Below are 24,090 nucleotides of genomic sequence, written 5' to 3'. Positions count from 1 at the left end.
AGATGAGAATTTGTGCTACTTTCGTTTTAATTTGTCTTCTTAAGGGTGCTATTTCTCGAATTGGAAGTTTTGGATGAAATCAACTCATTTAAGTTGTTGAAAATCAAATCACTTTTTTTTCAAATGATTTAACACAAGAACAATTTTATGCAAGAAATACTAATTGCAGATTCGCAGAAAAAAACATAGAAGTAATTTCGCTCTAGCTAGTTTGAAAGTTTTAAGATAGTTAAGAATGAAGAAAATTGAATTGTAATCAAGATTAGGAACCGTTTGTAGTGATTTTAGAATCGGCTGTTTTTCTTTAGTTCTGTTTTGAAATAAATTGTAATTGAGTCAGACGTTTAACACGAGGTTGATTTGGGTTCCTATATCCTATACGTAAGTGTTGTCTTTTGCAGAAGTACGCCTAAGTGTTACAGATGAGAATTTATGCTAGTTAGTTTCAGTTTGTCTTCTTAAAGGTGCTATTATTTGTATTGGAAATTTTGAATGAAATCAACTCATTTAGGTTGTTGAAAATCAAGTTTTTTTTCAAATAATTTAACACAAGAACAATTTAATGTAAGAAATTCTAATTGCAGATTCGCACACAACATAGCAATAGTTTCGCTCTACTTTGTCTGCAAATTTTTAGATCGTTGAAAATGAAAAAAGACAACTTGAGATCTGAACCAGCGAAAAGCCATAACCTATTCGACTCTGAGGCTGAAAGAGAGGATAGTATAAAGGATAGCATTTTGAGGGACAACTTAGCATGGCTTTTTGTGAAAGACAATTTGATTCTTATTACTTACAGCAGCACCAAGTGGCCTAAGAAAATAAAACCCTCAGAAATGTTGAGTTTAATTGAAGGAGAGAGTTACAACCTGCAATTTAAATACCAATCTGTTTCTTGTCGTTTGTTGTCTAAAGGCAATCATAAAAAAATAGAGGAAGCGATGAAGAGTTTTCAAGCAGAACTAGACGGTGGCAAAAGTCCTTCAGAATTGCGCAAAAAAGTTCTAGCTGCGCCGAAGGCTCCTGTAGTTGATGATGTCAACTTTTTGAGTCGTTCCCGCGCTCTTGTTATGAGCAGCAGAGAAGTCTGCCTAGGACAATCAACTGAGCGGAAGAAATCAAAAAAGGCTAAAGTCGAAAAGTTAACGCAGCCAGGCGTTCTCCAGGGCAGCCAGAACAAGAACATGGTAAAAATTAAACGTTTTCAATAATTTTAATCACAAATCAGATCATATGGTTCCAGTTGTTTCTAAATCAAAATCAGTCGCCAAATTAAATAAACATTTATGCATACATACATACTTCCATACATAAATACATACATACAAACATACATATATAATAATTTTAATCATCGCAGACGTCAGTGGGTGTTTCTGCTCGCTTCGAGTTTCGAATTTTGGTGTGATTGGAAAATTTGCTCTTTGCGTTTTTAGCAGCCCTCTGATAATCTGAGTTTCTCACAACCTTGCTCCAGTTCTTTACCTGAGATCAGCGCCAACATGGTTTCAAACAGTGGAACCAACAAAGACGAGTGCGGTCCCAATTGCTCTTTTTTAAAAGAGTATCTCGATAATCACGTTCTGGAGATGAACGAGTTGATGAAAAGCTTTGAAGAGAAACGAAAGATCGACGACAAGAAGCGCGCAAAACTGTGTGCAAGAATTGACGAGAAAGTTAGATTATTGTTTGCTTAACAATTTGGTATCACTCAGCCTTAATTGCTAGACCTTTTCGGCCTTACCCATGACAACTGGTAGTGACAAGTGGTAGTAGACAAATGAGTTTCTGCAAGAAATAGGCGCAGTTGGTTACATGAAAACTTGTTTCAGACTGCAGAGTTGAAAGAAATTCGCTTTGTTGACCATCACGGCTACCAGAGCATAGACAATCATCCTTCCCGCGGCACATCTATAGTTGCTGTTATACACAACGATGAAGATCTGATGACAATGCATGCCGGATCTGAAGTCGGGAAATTTGCGCGGGCCCTCTTTGAGAAATTGTTGCCAGAAAACGAGCGTGCAGGTGTTATCCTTGAGCCGAGAAGACGTGAAGCTGACGGCCGCAAAGAAGCGCCAAGTGAAATTCTCGAAAAGTTCAGGAGTAGGTGTTTTTAATAAAACTTATTCGTCAGCTTCACCGTAGGAGTCATCATTGCATAACAGCCTTAAATAACATGAATTAAGAGATCGATCTTTCCTTGACCTGAAAACCCAAAAACCTAAGTTAATTGATGAGCAAAAAATGACCAAGTTTTCCTGCCTGTTTTAGAAGTTGTAGAGCAAAAGTACCCAGATACACCAAAACTGGCTTTCGAGACTGCAAGAAAAGCTGCCAACCAATACGGCAAGGATTGTCGGAAACGACATTCTAGTTTAGAAGCGAATGAGTAGTTGTTTAGAAGATCATTGTTTGTAATGTGAAGGCCATCTCCTTGATCTTGTTTATTGTACTGATACGTTGCTTCCTATTTGTAGAAATACAGTTCCTTAGAAAATACTCGCCTTTCTGCCTTTACTTCTACTCTAGTGTTTAACCTAATTCCCTGTTTAAATCATTCGATATTATATTGTTTAGTTGATGAGTTTGCAGTTTTCTGAAGCTCGGTTTTCGTGTTGTGATCATAAATTCAAAGTTTACTTGATAGTTTTTCATACATACAAACTTAATTTCGTACTTACTTAAATACATACATACATTCAAAACTTTAATAATGTTGAAATACGCAATAAACGTTAGCGGGTGTTTCTGCCCGCTTCGACCGCGGATTTAAAACTTTAAATTTGAAATTCCGGGACTTTAGCGGGTGTTTCTGCACGCTTCGAAGTTTTATTACTTGTTCTGCTTTTAACTTTGTTACTTGTTTAAGTTAATTTTAATAATACTTAAAAACTTTAATAATGTTTAAGTACGCAATACACGTTAGCGGGTGTTTCTGCCCGCTTCGACCGCGGATTTAAAACTTTAAATTTGAAATTCGGGGACGTTAGCGGATGTTTCTGTCCGCTTCGAATTTTTATTACTAGTTCTGCTTTTAACTTTGTTACTTGTTTAAGTTAATTTTAATATTACTTAAAAATTTTAATAATGTTAAAGTACGCAATAAACGTTAGCGGGTGTTTCTGCCCGCTTCGACCGCGGATTTATATCTTTAAATTTGAAATTCCGAGACTTAAGCGGGTGTTTCTGTCCGCTTCGAATTTTTATTACTAGTTCTGCTTTTAACTTTGTTACTTGTTTAAGTTAATTTTAATATTACTTAAAAACTTTTATAATGTTGAAGTACGCAATAAACGTTAGCGGGTGTTTCTGCCCGCTTCGACCGCGGATTTAAATCTTTAAATTTGAAATTCCGGGACTTTAGCGGGTGTTTCTGCACGCTTCGAAGCTTAATTAGATAATAGATAATTTTATGTTAGGTTTGGAGAGTGCTCTTTTGCATACATACGTTAATCCCTTCATGCATTCATTCGTTTATTCATTCATTCACCTTGATTAAATTCTAATTAAGTTTTTCAAGTCATATGATGATAACTTGCGAAGAATTGGTAATTGTGGACGGACAAGTAGTGCGTCAAATCTTAAGCAAATTCGATGTAGTTCCTCAAACAATGCTTCCGTTGATCAGTTTTGAAGAGTATGAGAAACGTTTGAAAGCAGACAGACGACTTTTTAAAGCATACTCGTCTTTAAAAGAACTCTATGAGGCCTCTATTGAGAGGGGTTTCAAAATCTTGCCAGACAGTTTCGGGGGCTTTGGCCTCTTCAATCATACAGAAAAGACCTTGAAGCCTTCGCTGGAACCCCTAAGACCTTTTCCTGTTGGGCCTATTGAAAGTGTTCCTCAGGAATTACAAAACGAAATGTCTGATTTGTCAGTCATGCGCGGTGAGTTGGAAAGGGATGAACTAGTGCTATTGGGTCCAATTCGTTTTGCCAACCACTCCTGCTCCTCGAACACCAAATTTTTTATGGGATACACAAGCTCTTTCCTCCCCCACAATAGATGCATTTTTCTCCAAGTTATCAAGTCTATAGAAGTTGGAGAAGAAATCACACTGAGCTACGGTAACAACTATTTTAAAGATAGCCGATTGAAATGTAGATGTCCGCACAAAGAGAAGCATGAATCATATAATGAAATCTTGCCACCCACGACACCCCGAGAACAACGCCTGGGTGATATTTCGACCCAATCTTTACATGCTTCAGGAAATTCAAGTGAAATTTTTCATTCCGGAGAAAGTTTCGGTTCAAATTATGGAGCAAGTCAATCGAGTGTTGGTACGCCTACCGATTTTGGAAGTGCCATAAAAAGAAAATTCCAGAATCAACGGAAGAGGCGCGTGAAAAGAAGCTTGGTGGACAGTTCAAGTAGACACATTCAAACGTACATACACCAAGTTGATTCTGTGCGTTCCTCAGATGTTGAAACTGAGGAGAATAGTACCCATGGGAGTATGCCTTTTTCTGCTGATGACATAATGTCCGATCCATCTTGTGAAGTTGCTTCTATAGGTGAATCGTCTTCGAATCGGCTAGACATCATCTCAGACCACGACAGTGAAGACGTAGTCGACACGGAAAAAGACTGTTACGACCATAGCAAAGATGGCTTTCAATTTTCTTCTCAGCCTCTATTGTGTAATTCAAACGTCACTGTCCATAATGCTGCGCTTGGTTTATTTGCAATTTCTGCCCGTTATTGTTTACCCGACGAAGCGCTGTATGACCTTTTAAAATTTCAAAAGATTATTCATCCAAATGACCGTCTACCTGCTCCAAATTTTTTGAAACAAGAGACAAAGAAACTGACAGAGCAATACATAAAGCACAGAGAGAACAATGGCAATGGGGAAGTTATTTATCTAAATTTTTTCGACAAATTGGTGCAGAATGTTCAAAAGTACATTAATGAAATAGTGAAATACGCAGACCCAGAAACAAAAACAGATCTAAAACTCTCGAGTCTTTTTGAGGAAGGTACAATCCATTTGAAACTTATAATTAACGTTGACGGAGTTCAGGTTCGAGAATCTAGTGATTGCTCCGCTTACCCTCTCTGGGTTGCTTTAGCTGACCTGCCACCAAAACTCAGATCATCATTCGATAACATTTTTCTCTGTTCTTTGTGGTACGGCAAAGGAGAAATTTCGTGGGATCCCATTTTCGATCACTATGCTTCTGAGATTTCAAAATTAGAGAATATTGAATACAATGAACGTTCGTACCAAATCCGCTTCATTACAATTTTCTTGATTGTCGACCTCGTCTGCAAACATGATGTTCTAAAAATGAAAAAATTCAACGGTTATTATGGCTGTGGGCTTTGTACTATGAGGGGAATTCAGAGATTTCCAGGTAGTCATTCGTACCCGAATGATCGCACCTTCACAATGAGGAATCCTGCAGAGCATGAGCACTTGGTTAGACTATTTGAGAGTGGAGTCGTTGACGAAAGAAAGGGAAGAAAAGAGAAGGATCCAGAAGTTGACACCTTGGGTGTCAAAGGACGCTCGAAAATTTTCGACATTGTTCCGAACCTGCCATTGACCTGCCCTATAGACACCATGCACCAATGCCTTAAGGGTGTTGCTCACGATGTCATCAAATTTTTCGCTGAACAACTCAGCTCGATTGAAATAGCCGAAATTGACAATGCAACTGAAAAAGTACGTTTACCAAGCGAGTTCAAGCGGTCGATCAGATCACTGCGCTCACTTGATCATTTCAAAGCAAAAGAATTGAAAACTTTTCTTCTTTATTTTTCACCCATAGTTTTTCGTAAGTTTTTCGAAAGTTCTGTCGCCCATGATACTAACATTCAAAATCTTGATTACCTAGCATTTTCACTACGATCCATGTACGAGAGCGTATCACAAGCAAGCCTATGCGGACATATTTTAGAAGCCTTTTGCTATAATATGTCGTTTCGCTATCCGCTGAAAAAATATGATTCTATCAATTATCATTTTCTAAGACATCTAGCATGGCAGTGCGCTACCTTTGGGCCATTGTGGACTACTTCGGCTACGATGTTTGAGAACGCAAACAACCACCTTATAAGAACTCTGACTGGAACGGTAAATACTTGCAGTCTGATTGTCAGTCGCTATATTCGTAATCGACAACTTGGTAGCTTTGAAACGAAAAAGACAATCTGACATGTTTTATTAAAAAATTGAAAAACAAACCTAGCGATTTCAAAGAGGACTTGTGCGTAGAAAGGAATGACGTTTTCAATGAGACCCAAGCTAAGTTTCCAGAAGCTCGTTTATTCGACAGATTTCGAGGGCTGTTCCATCTTGACAGCCAGAGTTATACGAGATCAAACGCTAACAGTTTTGTCGCAATTCGTGTGGATGGTGAGTTTAAGGTGGGTCAGATTCTACTGTTCGTAGATCGAAGTTCAGCAATCTTCTGTTTAGTACAGCTGTACGAGATAATTGAAACAGTCGTTATTGATCTCAGGTCGACAGAATTTGAAAAGGAATCAGGTGTCCTTGAGCCTCTTGCATATCGTGTTACAGAATTGCCTGACATTCACCTTCTCAGAGTGGATTCAGTTCAAAATAAGCTTATCAAGTTTTTCTTCCTGGGCGATCTTTACTTTATCAACGTGCTAAAACATTTCGAGCACGATTAGATTTGAAGGACCGTTTAGTTCTTAAAATTTAATTTTTACTTGTTCTGATAGTTTAGTCGAGATTTGCCTACTTGCGTAGGTTTCTGATAGCAAGAGAACTAAATCAATACTTTGTTTAAGTGGAGCTTCTGAGTGAATTTACTGGTTTCTGAAATTTATTTTCTCAAGAGTACATATATACATTCATTACAAATACATACATACTAATTTTAATATTACTTAAAAACTTTAATAATGTTGAAATACTCAATAAACGTTAGCGGGTGTTTCTGCCCGCTTCGACCGCGGATTTAAAACTTTAAATTTGAAATTAATTCCGGGACTTTAGCGGGTGTTTCTGTCCGCTTCGAATTTTTATTACTAGTGCTGCTTTTAACTTTGTTACTTGTTTAAGTTAATTTTAGTATTACTTAAAAACTTTAATAATGTTGAAGTACGCAATAAACGTTAGCGGGTGTTTCTGCCCGCTTCGACCGCGGATTTAAAACTTTAAATTTGAAATTCCGGGACGTTAGCGGGTGTTTCTGTCCGCTTCGAATTTTTATTACTAGTTCTGCTTTTAACTTTGTTACTTGTTTAAGTTAATTTCAATATTACTTAAAAATTTTAATAATGTTGAAGTACGCAATAAACGTTAGCGGGTGTTTCTGCCCGCTTCGACCGCGGATTTAAATCTTTAAATTTGAAATTCCGGGACTTTAGCGGGTGTTTCTGCACGCTTCGAAGTTTAATTAGATAATAGATAATTTTATGTTAGGTTTGGAGAGTGCTCTTTGAGCCCTGATTTGTATCTAGTGCTCTCCTCATTTCTCCTATAACCTCTAAACAAAAAAATAGTATCTATTTGTTTAGATTTGGAGAGTTTTGGAGCTTGGTTTTGTATCTAGTGCTATGCCTATCTCTCCTATAACCCTCAAACAAAAGAAATATCTGTTTGTTTGTTTACATTTGGAGAGAGTTCCTTGAGCCTGGTTGTGTACCTGGTGCTGTTCTCAATTCTCCTAAATCTTTTTGTAACTCCACCACTGCCGGCGGTCCCAAGTCCGGAATGAAAAAGGAGGAGGGTAACATGAACAGAGCATACTGGAAAGAATTCTAAAAGTTGATTATAAATTCAACTATAGAGACTTTTTCCGAAAATTTTTATATTGATTCAATATAATATTGCTTCAAACTTATTTTCATAAATCAAATATGTTCATATTGCTTGATATATATTGCTTCATACGTAAATTTCCGACTAATTCGAATAATTAATTTTAAATAATTTTTAAAAATAGGTCATTTTTATCGGGTCAAGGAGTTGTCCAAATCGAACCAAACTTGGTATGGAGTATCCCCTGTCAATATAGAGTCTGAAACAAAAAGATTTGGCTATAGCTTGCTTAGGAAAAAAGTTAGTTTTTCATACGGAAATTTTGACTTATTCGCTTATTCTATTTTCAAAAAAATAGAAATTTCATCGGGTCAAGGAGTTGTTCAAAGTGAACCAAATTGATATCCCAGACTACCAGTACTATTTAGGTTGTTATGCAAAAAGAATGGTCCGCCTAACTTTCCTAGAAAAAAAGTTAGTTTTTCATACGGAAATTTGCTGTTATTTCAAATAAATAATTTTAAAAATAGGTCAGTTTGGTCGGGTCGAGGAGTTGTCCAAATCAAACCAAACTCGGTATGGAGAATCCCATAGGTATCTAGAGTGTAAAACAAAAAGAATTTCTGCTATAGCTTGCCTAGGAAAAAAGTTAGTTTTTCATACGGAAATTTTGACTTATTCGCTTATTCTATTTTCAAAAATATAGAAATTTCATCGGGTCAAGGAGTTGTTCAACGTGAACCAAATTGATATCCCAGACTACCAGTACTATTTAGGTTGTTATGCAAAAATGATGGTCCGCCTAACTTTCCTAGAAAAAAAGTTAGTTTTTCATACGGAAATTTGCTGTTATTTCAAATAAATAATTTTAAAAATAGGTCAGTTTGGTCGGGTCGAGGAGTTGTCCAAATCAAACCAAACTCGGTATGGAGAATCCCATAGGTATCTAGAGTGTAAAACAAAAAGAATTTCTGCTATAGCTTGCCTAGGAAAAAAGTTGGGTTTTCATACGGAAATTTGCTATTATTTCAAATAAATAATTTTAAAAATAGGTCTATTTCGTGGGGTCGAGGAGTTGTCCAAATCGAACCAAACTTGGTATGAAGAATCCCATAGGTATCTAGAGTGTAAAACAAAAAAAGTTTCTGCTATAGCTTGCCTAGGAAAAAAAGTTGGGTTTTCATACGGAAATTTGCTGTTATTTCAAATAAATAATTTTAAAAATAGGTCAGTTTGGTCGGGTCGAGGAGTTGTTCAAACCAAACCAAACTCGGAATGGAGAATCCCATAGGTATCTAGAGTGTAAAACAAAAAAAATTTCTGCTATAGCTTGCCTAGGAAAAAAGTTAGTTTTTCATACGGAAATTTTGACTTATTCGCTTATTCTATTTTCAAAAATATAGAAATTTCATCGGGTCAAGGAGTTGTTTAAAGTGAACCAAATTGATATCCCAGACTACCAGTACTATTTAGGTTGTTATGCAAAAAGAATGGTCCGCCTAACTTTCCTAGAAAAAAAGTTAGTTTTTCATACGGAAATTTGCTGTTATTTCAAATAAATAATTTTAAAAATAGGTCAGTTTGGTCGGGTCGAGGAGTTGTCCAAATCAAACCAAACTCGGTATGGAGAATCCCATAGGTATCTAGAATGTAAAACAAAAAGAATTTCTGCTATAGCTTGCCTAGGAAAAAAGTTGGGTTTTCATACGGAAATTTGCTATTATTTCAAATAAATAATTTTAAAAATAGGTCTATTTCGTGGGGTCGAGGAGTTGTCCAAATCAAACCAAACTCGGTATGAAGATTCCCATAGGTATCTAGAGTGTAAAACAAAAAAAATTCTGCTATAGCTTGCCTAGGAAAAAAGTTGGGTTTTCATACGGAAATTTGCTGTTATTTCAAATAAATAATTTTAAAAATAGGTCAGTTTGGTCGGGTCGAGGAGTTGTCCAAATCAAACCAAACTTGGAATGGAGAATCCCATAGGTATCTAGAGTGTAAAACAAAAAAAATTCTGCTATAGCTTGCCTAGGAAAAAAGTTGGGTTTTCATACGGAAATTTGCTATTATTTCAAATGAATAATTTTAAAAATAGGTCTATTTCGTGGGGTCGAGGAGTTGTCCAAATCGAACCAAACTTGGTATGGTGAATCCCATAGGTATCTAGAGTGTAAAACAAAAAGAATTTCTGCTATAGCTTGCCTAGGAAAAAAGTTGGGTTTTCATACGGAAATTTGCTATTATTTCAAATAAATAATTTTAAAAATAGGTCAATTTCGTCGGGTCGAGGAGTTGTCCAAATCAAACCAAACTCGGTATGGAGAATCCCATAGGTATTTAGAGTGTAAAACAAAAAGAATTTCTGCTATAGCTTGCCTAGGAAAAAAGTTGGGCTTTCATACGGAAATTTGCTATTATTTCAAATAAATAATTTTAAAAATAGGTCAATTTCGTCGGGTCGAGGAGTTGTCCAAATCAAACCAAACTCGGTATGGAGAATTCCATAGGTATCCAGAGTGTAAAACAAAAAGAATTTCTGCTATAGCTTGCCTAGGAAAAAGTTAGTTTTTCATACGGAAATTTTGACTTATTCGCTTATTCTATTTTCAAAAATATAGAAATTTCATCGGGTTAAGGAGTTGTTCAAAACAAACCAATTTGATATCCCAGACTACCAGTGCTATTTAGATTGTAATGCAAAAAGAATGGTCCGCCTAACTTTCCTAGAAAAAAAGTTAGTTTTTCATACAGAAATTTTGACTTATTCGCTTATTCTATTTTCAAAAATATAGAAATTTCATCGGGTTAAGGAGTTGTTCAAATCAATTTAAACTCGGTATGGAGAATCCCATAGGTACCTAGAGTGTAAAACAAAAAGAATTTCAGCTATAGCTTGCCTAGAAAAAAAGTTGGGTTTTCATACGGAAATTTGCTATTATTTCGAATAATTTTGCGAGTATTATTTTAAAAATAAGTCTATTTCGTCGGGTCAAGGAGTTGTCCAAACCGAACCAATTTTGGTATGGACTATCCCCTGTATATATAGAGTCTAAAACAAAAAGGAATTTTGCTATATCTTGCCTAGGAAAAAAGTTAGTTTTTCATACGGAAATTTGCTATTATTTCAAATAAATAATTTTAAAAATAGGTCTATTTCGGGGAGTCGAGGAGTTGTCCAAATCGAACCAAACTCGATATGGAGAATCCCATAGGTATCTAGAGTGTAAAACAAAAAAAAATTCTGCTATAGCTTGCCTAGGAAAAAAGTTGGGTTTTCATACGGAAATTTGCTGTTATTTCATATAAATAATTTTAAAAATAGGTCAGTTTGGTCGGGTCGAGGAGTTGTCCAAATCAAACCAAACTCGGAATGGAGAATCCCATAGGTATCTAGAGTGTAAAACAAAAAAATTTCTGCTATAGCTTGCCTAGGAAAAAAGTTGGGTTTTCATACGGAAATTTGCTATTATTTCAAATAAATAATTTTAAAAATAGGTCAGTTTGGTCGGGTCGAGGAGTTGTCCAAATCAAACCAAACTCGGAATGGAGAATCCCATAGGTATCTAGAGTGTAAAACAAAAAAAATTCTGCTATAGCTTGCCTAGGAAAAGAGTTGGGTTTTCATACGGAAATTTGCTGTTATTTCAAATAAATAATTTTAAAAATAGGTCAGTTTGGTCGGGTCGAGGAGTTGTCCAAATCAAACCAAACTCGGAATGGAGAATCCCATAGGTATCTAGAGTGTAAAACAAAAAAAATTCTGCTATAGCTTGCCTAGGAAAAAAGTTGGGTTTTCATACGGAAATTTGCTGTTATTTCAAATAAATAATTTTAAAAATAGGTCAGTTTGGTCGGGTCGAGGAGTTGTCCAAATCAAACCAAACTCGGAATGGAGAATTCCATAGGTATCTAGAGTGTAAAACAAAAAAAATTCTGCTATAGCTTGCCTAGGAAAAAAGTTGGGTTTTCATACGGAAATTTGCTATTATTTCAAATAAATAATTTTAAAAATAGGTCTATTTCGTGGGGTCGAGGAGTTGTCCAAATCGAACCAAACTCGTTATGGTGAATCCCATAGGTATCTAGAGTGTAAAACAAAAAAAATTCTGCTATAGCTTGCCTAGGAAAAAAGTTGGGTTTTCATACGGAAATTTGCTGTTATTTCAAATAAATAATTTTAAAAATAGGTCAGTTTGGTCGGGTCGAGGAGTTGTCCAAATCAAACCAAACTCGGAATGGAGAATCCCATAGGTATCTAGAGTGTAAAACAAAAAAATTTCTGCTATAGCTTGCCTAGGAGAAAAGTTGGGTTTTCATACGGAAATTTGCTATTATTTCAAATAAATAATTTTAAAAATAGGTCAGTTTGGTCGGGTCGAGGAGTTGTCCAAATCAAACCAAACTCGGAATGGAGAATTCCATAGGTATCTAGAGTGTAAAACAAAAAAATTCTGCTATAGCTTGCCTAGGAATAAAGTTGGGTTTTCATATGGAAATTTGCTATTATTTCAAATAAATAATTTTAAAAATAGGTCTATTTCGTGGGGTCGAGGAGTTGTCCAAATCGAACCGAACTCGTTATGGTGAATCCCATAGGTATCTAGATTGTAAAACAAAAGAACTTCTGCTATAGCTTGCCTAGGAGAAAAGTTGGGTTTTCATACGGAAATTTGCTATTATTTCAAATAAATAATTTTAAAAAAAAGGTCAATTTCGTCGGGTCGAGGAGTTGTCTAAATCAAACCAAACTCGGTATGGAGAATCCCATAGGTATCTAGAGTGTAAAACAAAAAGAATTTCTGCTATAGCTTGCCTAGGACAAAAGTTAGTTTTTCATACGAAAATTTTGACTTATTCGCTTATTCTATTTTCAAAAATATAGAAATTTCATCGGGTTAAGGAGTTGTTCAACGTGAACCAATTTGATATCCCAGACTACCAGTGCTATTTAGATTGTAATGCAAAAAGAATGGTCCGCCTAACTTTCCTAGACAAAAAGTTAGTTTTTCATACGGAAATTTTGACTTATTCGCTTATTCTATTTTCAAAAATATAGAAATTTCATCGGGTCAAGGAGTTGTTCAAATCGATTTAAACTCGGTATGGAGAATCCCATAGGTACCTAGAGTGTAAAACAAAAAGAATTTCTGCTATAGCTTGCCTAGAAAAAAAGTTAGGTTTTCATACGGAAATTTGCTATTATTTCGAATAATTTTGCGAGTATTATTTTAAAAATGAGTCTATTTCGTCGGGTCAAGGAGTTGTCCAAACCGAACCAATTTTGGTATGGAGTATCCCCTGTATATATAGAGTCTAAAACAAAAAGGAATTTTGCTATATCTTGCCTAGGAAAAAAAATAGTTTTTCATACGGAAATTTGCTATTATTTCAAATAAATAATTTTAAAAATAGGTCTATTTCGGGGAGTCGAGGAGTTGTCCAAATCGGAGCAAACTCGATATGGAGAATCCCTTAGGTATGTAGAGTGTAAAACAAAAAGAATTTCTGCTATAGCTTGCCTAGAAAAAAAGTTGGTTTTTCATACGGAAATTTGCTATTATTTCGAATAATTTTGCGAGTATTATTTTAAAAATGAGTCTATTTCGTCGGGTCAAGGAGTTGTCCAAACCGAACCAATTTTGGTATAGAGTATCCCCTGTATAAATAGAGTCTAAAACAAAAAGGAATTTTGCTATATCTTGCCTAGGAAAAAAGTTAGTTTTTCATACGGAAATTTGCTAATATTTCAAATAAATAATTTTAAAAATAGGTCTATTTCGTGGAGTCGAGGAGTTGTCCAAATCGAACCAAACTCGATATGGAGAATCCCATAGGTATCTAGAGTGTAAAACAAAAAAAATTTTCGCTATAGCTTGACTAGGAAAAAAGTTAGTTTTTCATACGGAAAGTTGCAATTATTTCGGTTATTTTGCAATTATTGAATTTTAAAAATAGGTCTATTTCGTCGGGTCAAGGAGTTGTCCAAATCGAACCAAACTTGGCATGTAGTATCTCTTTTGTACCTAGAGTCTAAAACAAAAAGAAATTTGCTATAGCTTGCCTAGGAAAAAAGTTAGTTTTTCATACGGAAATTTTGACTTATTCGCTTATTCTATTTTCAAAAATATAGAAATTTCATCGGGTCAAGGAGTTGTTCAAAGTGAACCAATTTGATATCCCAGACTACCAGTGCTATTTAGATTGTAATGCAAAAAGAATGGTCGGCCTAACTTTCCTAGAAAAAAAGTTATTTTTTCATACGGAAATTTTGACTTATTCGCTTATTCTATTTTCAAAAATAAAGAAATTTCATCGGGTCAAGGAGTTGTTCAAATCGAACCAAACTCGGTATAGAGAATCCCATAGCTACTTAGAGTTTAAAACAAAAAGAATTTTTGCTATAGCTTGCCTAGGAAAAAAGTTAGTTTTTCATACGGAAAGTTGCAATTATTTCGTTTAAATTGCAATTATTGAATTTTAAAAATAGGTCTATTTCGTCGGGTCAAGGAGTTGTCCAAATCGAACCAATTTTGGTATGGAGTATCCCCTGTTTATATACAGTCTAAAACAAAAAAAAATTTACTACAGCTTGCCTAGGAAAAAAGTTAGTTTTTCATACGGAAATTTTGACTTATTCGCTTATTCTTTTTTCAAAAATATAGAACTTTCATCGGGTCAAGGAGTTGTTCAAAGTGAACCAAATTGATATTCCAGACTACCAGTAATTTTTAGGTTGTAATGCAAAAAGAATGGTCCGCCTAACCTTCCTAGAAAAAAAGTTAGTTTTTCATACGGAAATTTGCTATTATTTCGTTTAAATTGCAATTATTGAATTTTAAAAAAAGGGTCTTTTTCGTCGGGTCAAGGAGTTGTCCAAATCGAACCAATTTTGGTATGGAGTATCCCCTGTATATATAGAGTCTAAAACAAAAAGAATATTTGCTATAGCTTGCCTAGGAAAAAAGTTAGTTTTTCATACGGAAATTTTGACTTATTCGCTTATTCTATTTTCAAAAATATAGAATTTTCATCGGGTCAAGGAGTTGTTCAAAGTGAACCAAATTGATATCCCAGACTACCAGTACTATTTAGGTTGTTATGCAAAAAGAATGGTTTGCCTAACTTTCCTAGAAAAAAATTAGTTTTTCATACGAAAATTTGCTATTATTTCAAATAAATAATTTTAAAAATAGGTCTTTTTCATCGGGTCAAGGAGTTGTTCAAAGTGAACTAATTTTGGTATGGAGTATCCCCTGTGTATATAGAGTCTAAAACAAAAAGAAATTTTGCTATGGCTTGCCTAGGAAAAAAGTTAGTTTTTCATACGGAAATTTTGACTTATTCGCTTATTCTATTTTCAAAAATATAGAATTTTCATCGGGTCAAGGAGTTGTTCAAAGTGAACCAAATTGATATCCCAGACTACCAGTAATATTTAGGTTGTAATGCAAAAAGAATGGTCCGCCTAACTTTCCTAGAAAAAAGTTAGTTTTTCATAAGGAAATTTGCTATTATTTCGTTTAAATTGCAATTATTGAATTTTAAAAATAGGTCTATTTCGTCGGGTCAAGGAGTTGTCCAAATCAAACGAATTTTGGTATGGAGTATCCCCTGTATATATAGAGTCTAAAACAAAAAAAATTGCTATGGCTTGCCTGGGAAAAAAGTTATTGTTTCATACGGAAATTTTGACTTATTCGCTTATTCTATTTTCAAAAATATAGAAATTTCATCGGGTCAAGGAGTTGTTCAAATCGATTTAAACTCGGTATGGAGAATCCCATAGGTACCTAGAGTGTAAAACAAAAAGAATTTCTGCTATAGCTTGCCTAGAAAAAAAGTTGGGTTTTCATACGGAAATTTTGACTTATTCGCTTATTCTATTTTCAAAAATATAGAATTTTCATCGGGTCAAGGAGTTGTTCAAAGTGAACCAAATTGATATCCCAGACTACCAGTACTATTTAGGTTGTAATGCAAAAAGAATGGTTCGCCTAACTTTCCTAGAAAAAAAATTAGTTTTTCATACGGAAATTTGCTATTATTTCAAATAAATAATTTTAAAAATAGGTCTTTTTCATCGGGTCAAGGAGTTGTTCAAAGTGAACCAAATTGGTATCCCAGACTACCAGTACTATTTAGGTTGTAATGCCAAAAGAATGGTCCGCCTAACCTTCCTAGAAAAAAAGTTAGTTTTTCATACGGAAATTTGCTATTATTTCAAATAAATAATTTTAAAAATAGGTCTTTTTCATCGGGTCAAGGAGTTGTTCAAAGTGAACCAAATTGATATCCCAGACTACCAGTAATATTTAGTTGTAATGCAAAAAGAATGGTCCGCCTAACCTTCCTAGAAAAAAGTTAGTTTTTCATACGGAAATTTGCTATTATTTCGTTTAAATTGCAATTATTGAATTTTAAAAATAGGTCTATTTCGTCGGGTCAAGGAGTTGTCCAAATCGAACCAAATTGATATCCCAGACTACCAGTACTATTTAGGTTGTTATGCAAAAAGAATGGTTTGCCTAACTTTCCTAGAAAAAAAAATTAGTTTTTCATACGGAAATTTGCTATTATTTCAAATAAATAATTTTAAAAATAGGTCTTTTTCATCGGGTCAAGGAGTTGTTCAAAGTGAACCAAATTGATATCCCAGACTACCAGTACTATTTAGGTTGTAATGCAAAAAGAATGCTCCGCCTAACCTTCCTAGAAAAAAAGTTAGTTTTTCATACGGAAATTTGCTATTATTTCAAATAAACAATTTTAAAAATAGGTCTTTTTCATCGGGTCAAGGAGTTGTTCAAAGTGAACCAAATTGATATCCCAGACTACCAGTACTATTTAGGTTGTAATGCAAAAAGAATGGTTCGCCTAACTTTCCTAGAAAAAAATTAGTTTTTCATACGGAAATTTGCTATTATTTCAAATAAATAATTTTAAAAATAGGTCTTTTTCATCGGGTCAAGGAGTTGTTCAAAGTGAACCAAATTGATATCCCAGACTACCAGTACTATTTAGGTTGTAATGCAAAAAGAATGGTCCGCCTAACCTTCCTAGAAAAAAAGTTAGTTTTTCATACGGAAACTTGCTATTATTTCAAATAAATAATTTTAAAAATAGGTCTTTTTCATCGGGTCAAGGAGTTGTTCAAAGTGAACCAAATTGATATCCCAGACTACCAGTAATATTTAGTTGTAATGCAAAAAGAATGGTCCGCCTAACCTTCCTAGAAAAAAGTTAGTTTTTCATACGGAAATTTGCTATTATTTCGTTTAAATTGCAATTATTGAATTTTAAAAATAGGTCTATTTCGTCGGGTCAAGGAGTTGTCCAAATCGAACCAAATTGATATCCCAGACTACCAGTACTATTTAGGTTGTTATGCAAAAAGAATGGTTTGCCTAACTTTCCTAGAAAAAAAAATTAGTTTTTCATACGGAAATTTGCTATTATTTCAAATAAATAATTTTAAAAATAGGTCTTTTTCATCGGGTCAAGGAGTTGTTCAAAGTGAACCAAATTGATATCCCAGACTACCAGTACTATTTAAGTTGTAATGCAAAAAGAATGGTCCGCCTAACCTTCCTAGAAAAAAAGTTAGTTTTTCATACGGAAATTTGCTATTATTTCAAATAAACAATTTTAAAAATAGGTCTTTTTCATCGGGTCAAGGAGTTGTTCAAAGTGAACCAAATTGATATCCCACACTACCAGTAATATTTAGGTTGTAATGCAAAAAGAATGGTCCGCCTAACCTTCCTAGAAAAAAGTTAGTTTTTCATACGGAAATTTGCTATTATTTCGTTTAAATTGCAATTATTGAATTTTATATAATGGTTTATATAATTGCTTTATTTATTGTTTGCTTTTATTTTCTTTGGAGATAGAGTTTAGACCTCGTTTTTTGGCCAGTGCTTTGCTCAAAAATCTCCTATAGTTGAATGTTCATAACTCCGCCGTAGCCGGTCCCCAGCCCGGTTGAGATAAGGAGGAGGGAAACACACCCAAATCATAATGGAAAAATCTCATAAGTTGATTTTTTAAAATCAAATTGAGATATTTCCGACACTACTGTAGCTAAATTTATAGACCCATTTAGTGCATCTGATCAGACTACCACGTGCTTTCGAGACGGTTTAGGGGCCGAGGATTTTGCCCAAAATAACGGGGAAAAGAGTGTAAAGAGTGTAAAAATAATATTTTTACACCGTTAGTGCCCCCCTAACTAAGGGTTTAATAACGGGGAAAAGAGTGTAAAGAGTGTAAAAATAATATTTTTACACCGTTAGTGCCCCCCTTATTAAGGGTGGAATTACATATTAAAGTGTAATTTACGGGTGTAAATTATAGAAAAAGAGTGTAAAAAAGAGTGTAACAATAAGTTTTAACGGTGTAACAAAGAGTGTAACAATAAGTTTTAACGGTGTAATAAAGAGTGTAAAAATAAGTTTTAACGGTGTAATAAAGAGTGTAAACATAAGTTTCAACAGTGTAATCAAAAGAGTGTAAAAATAAGTTATTCCACTCTTTTTCCACCGTTAAATCTTAAAATTACACCGCTAAAATTACACTCTAACAGGGAATTCCACCCTTAATAAGGGGGACACTAACGGTGTAAAAATATTATTTTTACACTCTTTACACTCTTTTCCCCGTTATTTTTGGGCAAAATCCTCGGCCCGGGATGTTATGTTTGGCTGTTTTTCTGTAAAGATATTGTCAAATATTTCCAGGGCTCTCTTCTTGGGGTTTTATAAATTTTGTAGCTCAATTTTTGCCAAGAGACGATTCGGCGTACCTCTGCTGTGAGAATCCATTGAGAAAGGGAAACCGTTATTTTATCGCACACATTCCATGAGCAATGTTCACAAAAAATTCCAGCTTTAATTTTTTGCTTAACAGTTCTTAATTGCTGGTTTTTATCACTACAATCCCTTTCACTTTGGAATGTGCTGTCTTTGAACTTTTCTTTGTCGACAGGTCTGGGGACATGGATAGTTTGCCTCAAAAATAACATCAAATGAAATTCCCCTTTTTGGCAAGAATTGCAATTTTGAGGATGACACGCCATCATTCCAGGGTTCTCTAGGTGCAGTCTGCGCCAAGGCATACTGATCCGCAATGCAAAATTAACATCATTTCCTCATATTTCAGTATGAAACCAATTTTTTTAGTCAACTAACAGTTACGTTTCAATTTGAGTGATATTTTGTGATAAAATTGATTCATCAATTTAACAAACCAAAAAGTTTTGCTATAACTTTTATCTTCAGGAAAAACATTAACAACTGTAGTCAATTAAATTGCTCTCGAACGGCAGTTGAAGGTTTGCTTTTGTTGGTAGATAGCTTGTACTTAAGAAGGCCAGTTGCATCTTTTACAGGGGGAAAAAGAAATTGTGAAGGAGTTGAAAATTGTGTGTAGAAAGTAGGGCTTTCCCATGATCCCGGGTCGAGGAATTCGTCAAAATTTATGTAAGAAATGCGCTGAAAACCGCTGAAAAAAAATTTTTCAGCGGGTAAATCTAACACATTGATCCGCTTAATCTGCTGATTTTTCAGCACTTTCTTACATGATTTCAGCACTTTTCAGCACATTAAGCGGATAGATATGTAAGATCTAACTGCTGAAAATATAAATTTTCAGCGGTTGTCAGCGCATTTCTTACATAACTTTCAGGACCTATGTTACACATTATCAGCACTTATCTTATGTATTTTCAATGGTTTCCTTGCACAAGTCGAAACTTTTTGAGTTGTTTTGCCTGCTGTACATTAAGAAGAAGCAACTGTGCAAGACTAAAAAGCATTGCACTAGTGCAGTTCAACTTAAAAATAGTTGGAAATCTGCCAAAAGTCTTAAGAATTTTGTCAAAACTTAAGATAAAGCAGTTATTGCAGCTGAGGCATAAAACCAAATTAATTGAAAGAATGAAACCAGGTAGCTTAAGTATAATTATCTTCCTTCCCATACATATGATGGAAGTGTTACGCTTTTCACTCAGCTCTTCACTGTCTGTTTTTCAGAAAACTAAATTTTCATTTAAAAAAAATCACGCAGAGTTTTGATTGATTAGTGGCTCTTCCTAAGTGCAAAATTTGAAGGAGCCTACATGCTGACTACGTTATAAGCAATAGTGATTAAAAAAAATTGCACGTAAAATTATGTAAGAAAGGCGCTGAATCCGCTGAGTTTAAAATTTTCACAAGTGCTGAAATTTTGTAAGAAAGGCGCTGAATTCGCTGAATTTAAAAATTTCACAAGTGCTGAAATTATGTAAAAAAGACGCTGAATCCGCTGATTTTAAAATTTTCACAAGTGTTGAAATTATGTAAGAAAAGTTATGAATTGAATGCTGATTTTATGCAAGAGACGCGCTGAAATGTGCTTAAATATTTTATTTCAGCGGATCCAGCACCTTTTTATCGATTTTCAGCGAAATCAGCACAAACGTTACATAATTTCAGCACATTCAGCGGATTTCTTACAAAAATATCCGCTTACAGCTGCTGACCCCTCGACCCGGGATAAGACAAAGCAAAATTTAGTAACGTAGCTAAACCTGCCGTTAAATAACTAAACAACTGGCGATCGATGGCCTCTGTCAGTCTCTAGTTACGGTTTAAGAAGGCTAACGTTAACAGAGAAGCAAGCCGAAAGTTATGTAATAGCTATGTAATCTACCAGAAATTACCTTGTTAGCCGTTACAATCAATACTGCATGTAGTATTATAGTGCATAATGTATTCCAATGCACCAAAGAAACAAAAATACGTCAATTTTTAGACATCTAGTGGGTACGGGCCTCAGCGGACCGCTGTCCATGGCTATGCCTCTCATCCGCTATGGGATGTAATCCGGAAACCGCGGGCCGGTTATCGCGGCGCGCGCGCCCACCGGCCCACCAGGGTCAACTTAAAATACGGGTATCCCAAAATTCTTCGGCTTGCTTGCCTATTGGCGTGCTTGACCACCACCACCACCACAACTTAATTGAAGCGGCGCGGTGAGGGGTGGGGGTTGTTTGAGCAGAGGGCCGTACTGCCGTCGAGTGCTCTGCGTTAAGGATGGAACGATGTGCGGGGTTGTGGTTGAAAGTGGTCAAGAAGGAAGTAGTTTTGAGTTTTGAGGTGTCCTGGCACCGCGAATTTGAATCGGAGTCTTCAAAACAGTTTCGATGCAAAGCACGCACTTAGTGTCTAGTGAGCTAAAAGTCTCTACGAGAACTTTGCCCTCCGGCGTTACTTGTTTTTTGAGTACGAAAAGTCAATTTTTTGGACAAAAAATTGCATAATCGCAAATAAAATTGTTACAAACTTCGTTTCAGAGGAATTAAAAACTTCCTGGACGGCTCCGATAAACAAGATCTGTCAATTATAGAGCTCTGATTTATAGTAGCATCAGCTCAACGTAAGCTTAGAGTAAAATATGAATTTAAGAGATCAACAATAAATTAAAACTGTTTGCACAAGACGTCATATTCCTCAAGTCCTCAACCAGCCGGTGTTTTCCACATTTTCTTCCATCTTTTCTGTGCGGCAGCTGGTTCGAATCAAATTTGTAGTTTCCTTTTTCAACCGTCTTTAGGGAGAGTTAGATCGGAAAGTTCAAAAAAGTCAAGAGCGGAAGAACATTCCTTTATATCAATCGTTTTTTAAGCAAGTTTTTCGCCACATATTCAAGAATTTTTTTTAGGAAGTAGAATGAACTCCAACTTTTGATGTCCTGCGGGGACAGGTTTGGAGATTCATTACAATATTCCGACTTACTCTGACTCCAAGGTCTTTTGCCTGGCTACATGTTCCAAGAGTGCCTTTTAATCCGGTTGACCCTTGAGTTATAGTATTTCGTTTTGGCATTGTTTAGTGCTGTTTGGTCTCTTCCGCTCCAAGTTTTTGTCTCCGAGACCGTTTTGTCCTTCTGCTTCCTTCTTGTTGTTCATTCTTTTAATAATCGTCTGCAAATCCTTAGCATGAGTTGTCTTTGGAGGCTTCTGTCAAGTCACTCGCGTAGACAAGGCACATCTATTGTCCCAGTATAGACCACCACTTGATATCTTTTTCCGTTATAAATTTGGCGTTTTTAACTTTAACATATTCTTCTCGGCAAACAAGGATGCTTGCCAGAATGATCGATAAGTTAGCTCAGGTTCCGACTGGAATAAAATTTTTTGAGCCAAATTTATGAGCCAAATTATCAGAGCCTTCACTAATGTCCAGGTAGATTAATTGTACTGCGAGTTTTCCAGTTTTATCAGATTTTTTGTAGAGTTCGTTCAGGTATGGCAGTAGCTGGAGTACAGTCAATCATTTCTGTCGGAAACCATACTGGTGCTTGTTCAGTTTTGCATCTACGTACTATTGGGTAGAAAATTTTTTGAGAATGAGTCAGTCAAAGCAAAATCGAGATATCTGCAAGGAGGTTTTTTTGGAGGGTTTTGCTCAAAGTCAGCGTGGTGTCCTTATTTTTGAATAAGGGTTTTGCACTTAGTTACCGCTGTTGCGAACACTTGCACAACGAATTGAAAGAAGGAAAGAAGAATTTCCAACTTACCTATGTGATCATGTGTAAGTTCGATTTGTTTTATGCATCGAAATATCCAAAAGTTGGCATTATCCACACAGCAGCTAGCTTAATTTTATAATTGCAAAATCTGATTTTTTGAATAGTTTCACTAAAATAATACTATCGAATTTCTCTTCTTCATAGCTAATCAAATAGATCGACACCAAAACATCAGCCATGAAATTGGTTCTTTTAGTAGGGCTACTGTATTTTAGTGGCATCAGATTTTTCATTTTTTCCAATCCGTGGGCCAGCTGCTACGCCCATGCAAGAAGAGATCTTAAAAAAACAATACAAAATTGCTAGAAATGTCAATCAGGTTAACAAGCTTATTGAAGCGACTGCGACCACCTTAATAGTTAAATGGTCGAGTGTGCTGCCACTTCTTTGGTTTATCCGACATTACCCAACAATTGGTTCACCCAAATTTGAGAACATTAAAGGCAACAAGCAACAACTAGTTGTTATTTTTTGAGCCTTAGCTTAAATCCGAAAGCTAAACCATAGACACAGGAGAGGGAAATAAATACAAAAAAAATCAATAAAAATGATATATATTCTCCTCTGTCAGGAGGTAATCATTATTTCAATTACTCCATATTTGCGAATAATAGCACGCAATTAAAAGAACATGGCTGGCGCTAACAGCTAAACAGTATTAAAGAATTTCAGGAACTGCCTTTAAAATAACGCTAACCAAATTGAGGATCACTCTCTTTGCCAAATTCTCGAGAGAAACTCAAGCAAGTTGGCGTAGGTTGACAGCTTCTGTCCTTAGACATGAGAAAAGTTGAATCTGTTAAAATTTAGGGTATGCGCATGACAAGAAACATCTGTTCGTCAAATTGCTTCAAAAATAGGCCCAACAAACCCCCAGAGTTAACCCATCTGGTACACTGTTAAGACTGGCTTTAACGTACTATACCTGAAAAAAAAAGAGTCTAATTAATTGAACACCGATTTGTTTCTCCATGCGCTAGGAAACGTCCTTCAAACAGTGACCTTCTGTCAGCTACACTACCTTAAACTGCTATTCAATAATAAATAAACTGGAAAAAAATCATATGTAATGCCTGAAATGATTCTAGATTCGCTGAAAGATCTGCGTCGTTTGCAGCATCTGCGTCATGCGCGGCAATTTAGTTTCCGAATCGTGAATATTAAAATGTTGTCTACTGATTTCTCAGTAAGCCTCTTTGTTAGATTGAATAATTGTTCCGAACCCTCGAGGTCCAGCTTAGAATATGGAATTTAAATTTTTTTTCTAATTTTCGTTTTTTACAGGGAGTTATCGGGGTTTAAATTTTGAGAAAATAGTGTGAATTCCGGCGAGATTTTATTCACTTTTCCGGAATTTTTGCATAAAACTTCGCCAAGTTTGCTAAAATTTGTTAATTTTTTTGAAAGTTTGGTTGATTTTTATTTGTAAAAACAATCAAAATTAAAAGATTATTGTAGGCTATTTTTATTAATTTTTTTGTCAAAAGTTCTGGCTATATATTTCAAAATTAAGACTTTTTCTTCAAAAACAGCACGAAATCAAATTCTTTAGTTCAATTTGATTAAATTTAAAGGAAGTACAGACCCAAAAACCAACAACACAATTTTTGTAGTCTCAAAAGGGGGCTTTTTCTACATCAAATTCCGTTGAGAGTGCTCTGTAATTAAAAATTCGCCGTTTTTTGCAAAATTTATTCGTTGATTATCAAAAACGCAGCATCTATTTTTGATTTATTAACTTACAAAAATCAATATCTATAACATTCGAATGAATAAG

General features: G+C 35.2%; 1 protein-coding gene across 1 annotated transcript in view; it reads right to left on the bottom strand.

Annotated features, from left to right (window-relative positions):
* The window catches only part of LOC142353574 (uncharacterized), a 59,829-nt gene extending 36,592 nt beyond the window's left edge, over nt 1–23,237 (bottom strand). The window contains exon 1 of the mRNA XM_075405852.1: nt 23,011–23,237. The gene's annotated coding sequence lies outside the window, so the exon portion shown is untranslated. The remainder of the gene's footprint in view (nt 1–23,010) is intronic.
* Between the last annotated feature and the right edge of the window lie 853 nt (nt 23,238–24,090).

The sequence above is a fragment of the Convolutriloba macropyga genome, chromosome 14 (assembly GCF_964194025.1).
Source record: "Convolutriloba macropyga chromosome 14, txConMacr16.3, whole genome shotgun sequence".
NCBI classification, from domain to species: Eukaryota; Metazoa; Xenacoelomorpha; order Acoela; family Convolutidae; genus Convolutriloba; species Convolutriloba macropyga.
This window is presented reverse-complemented; position numbering and strand designations above follow the sequence as displayed.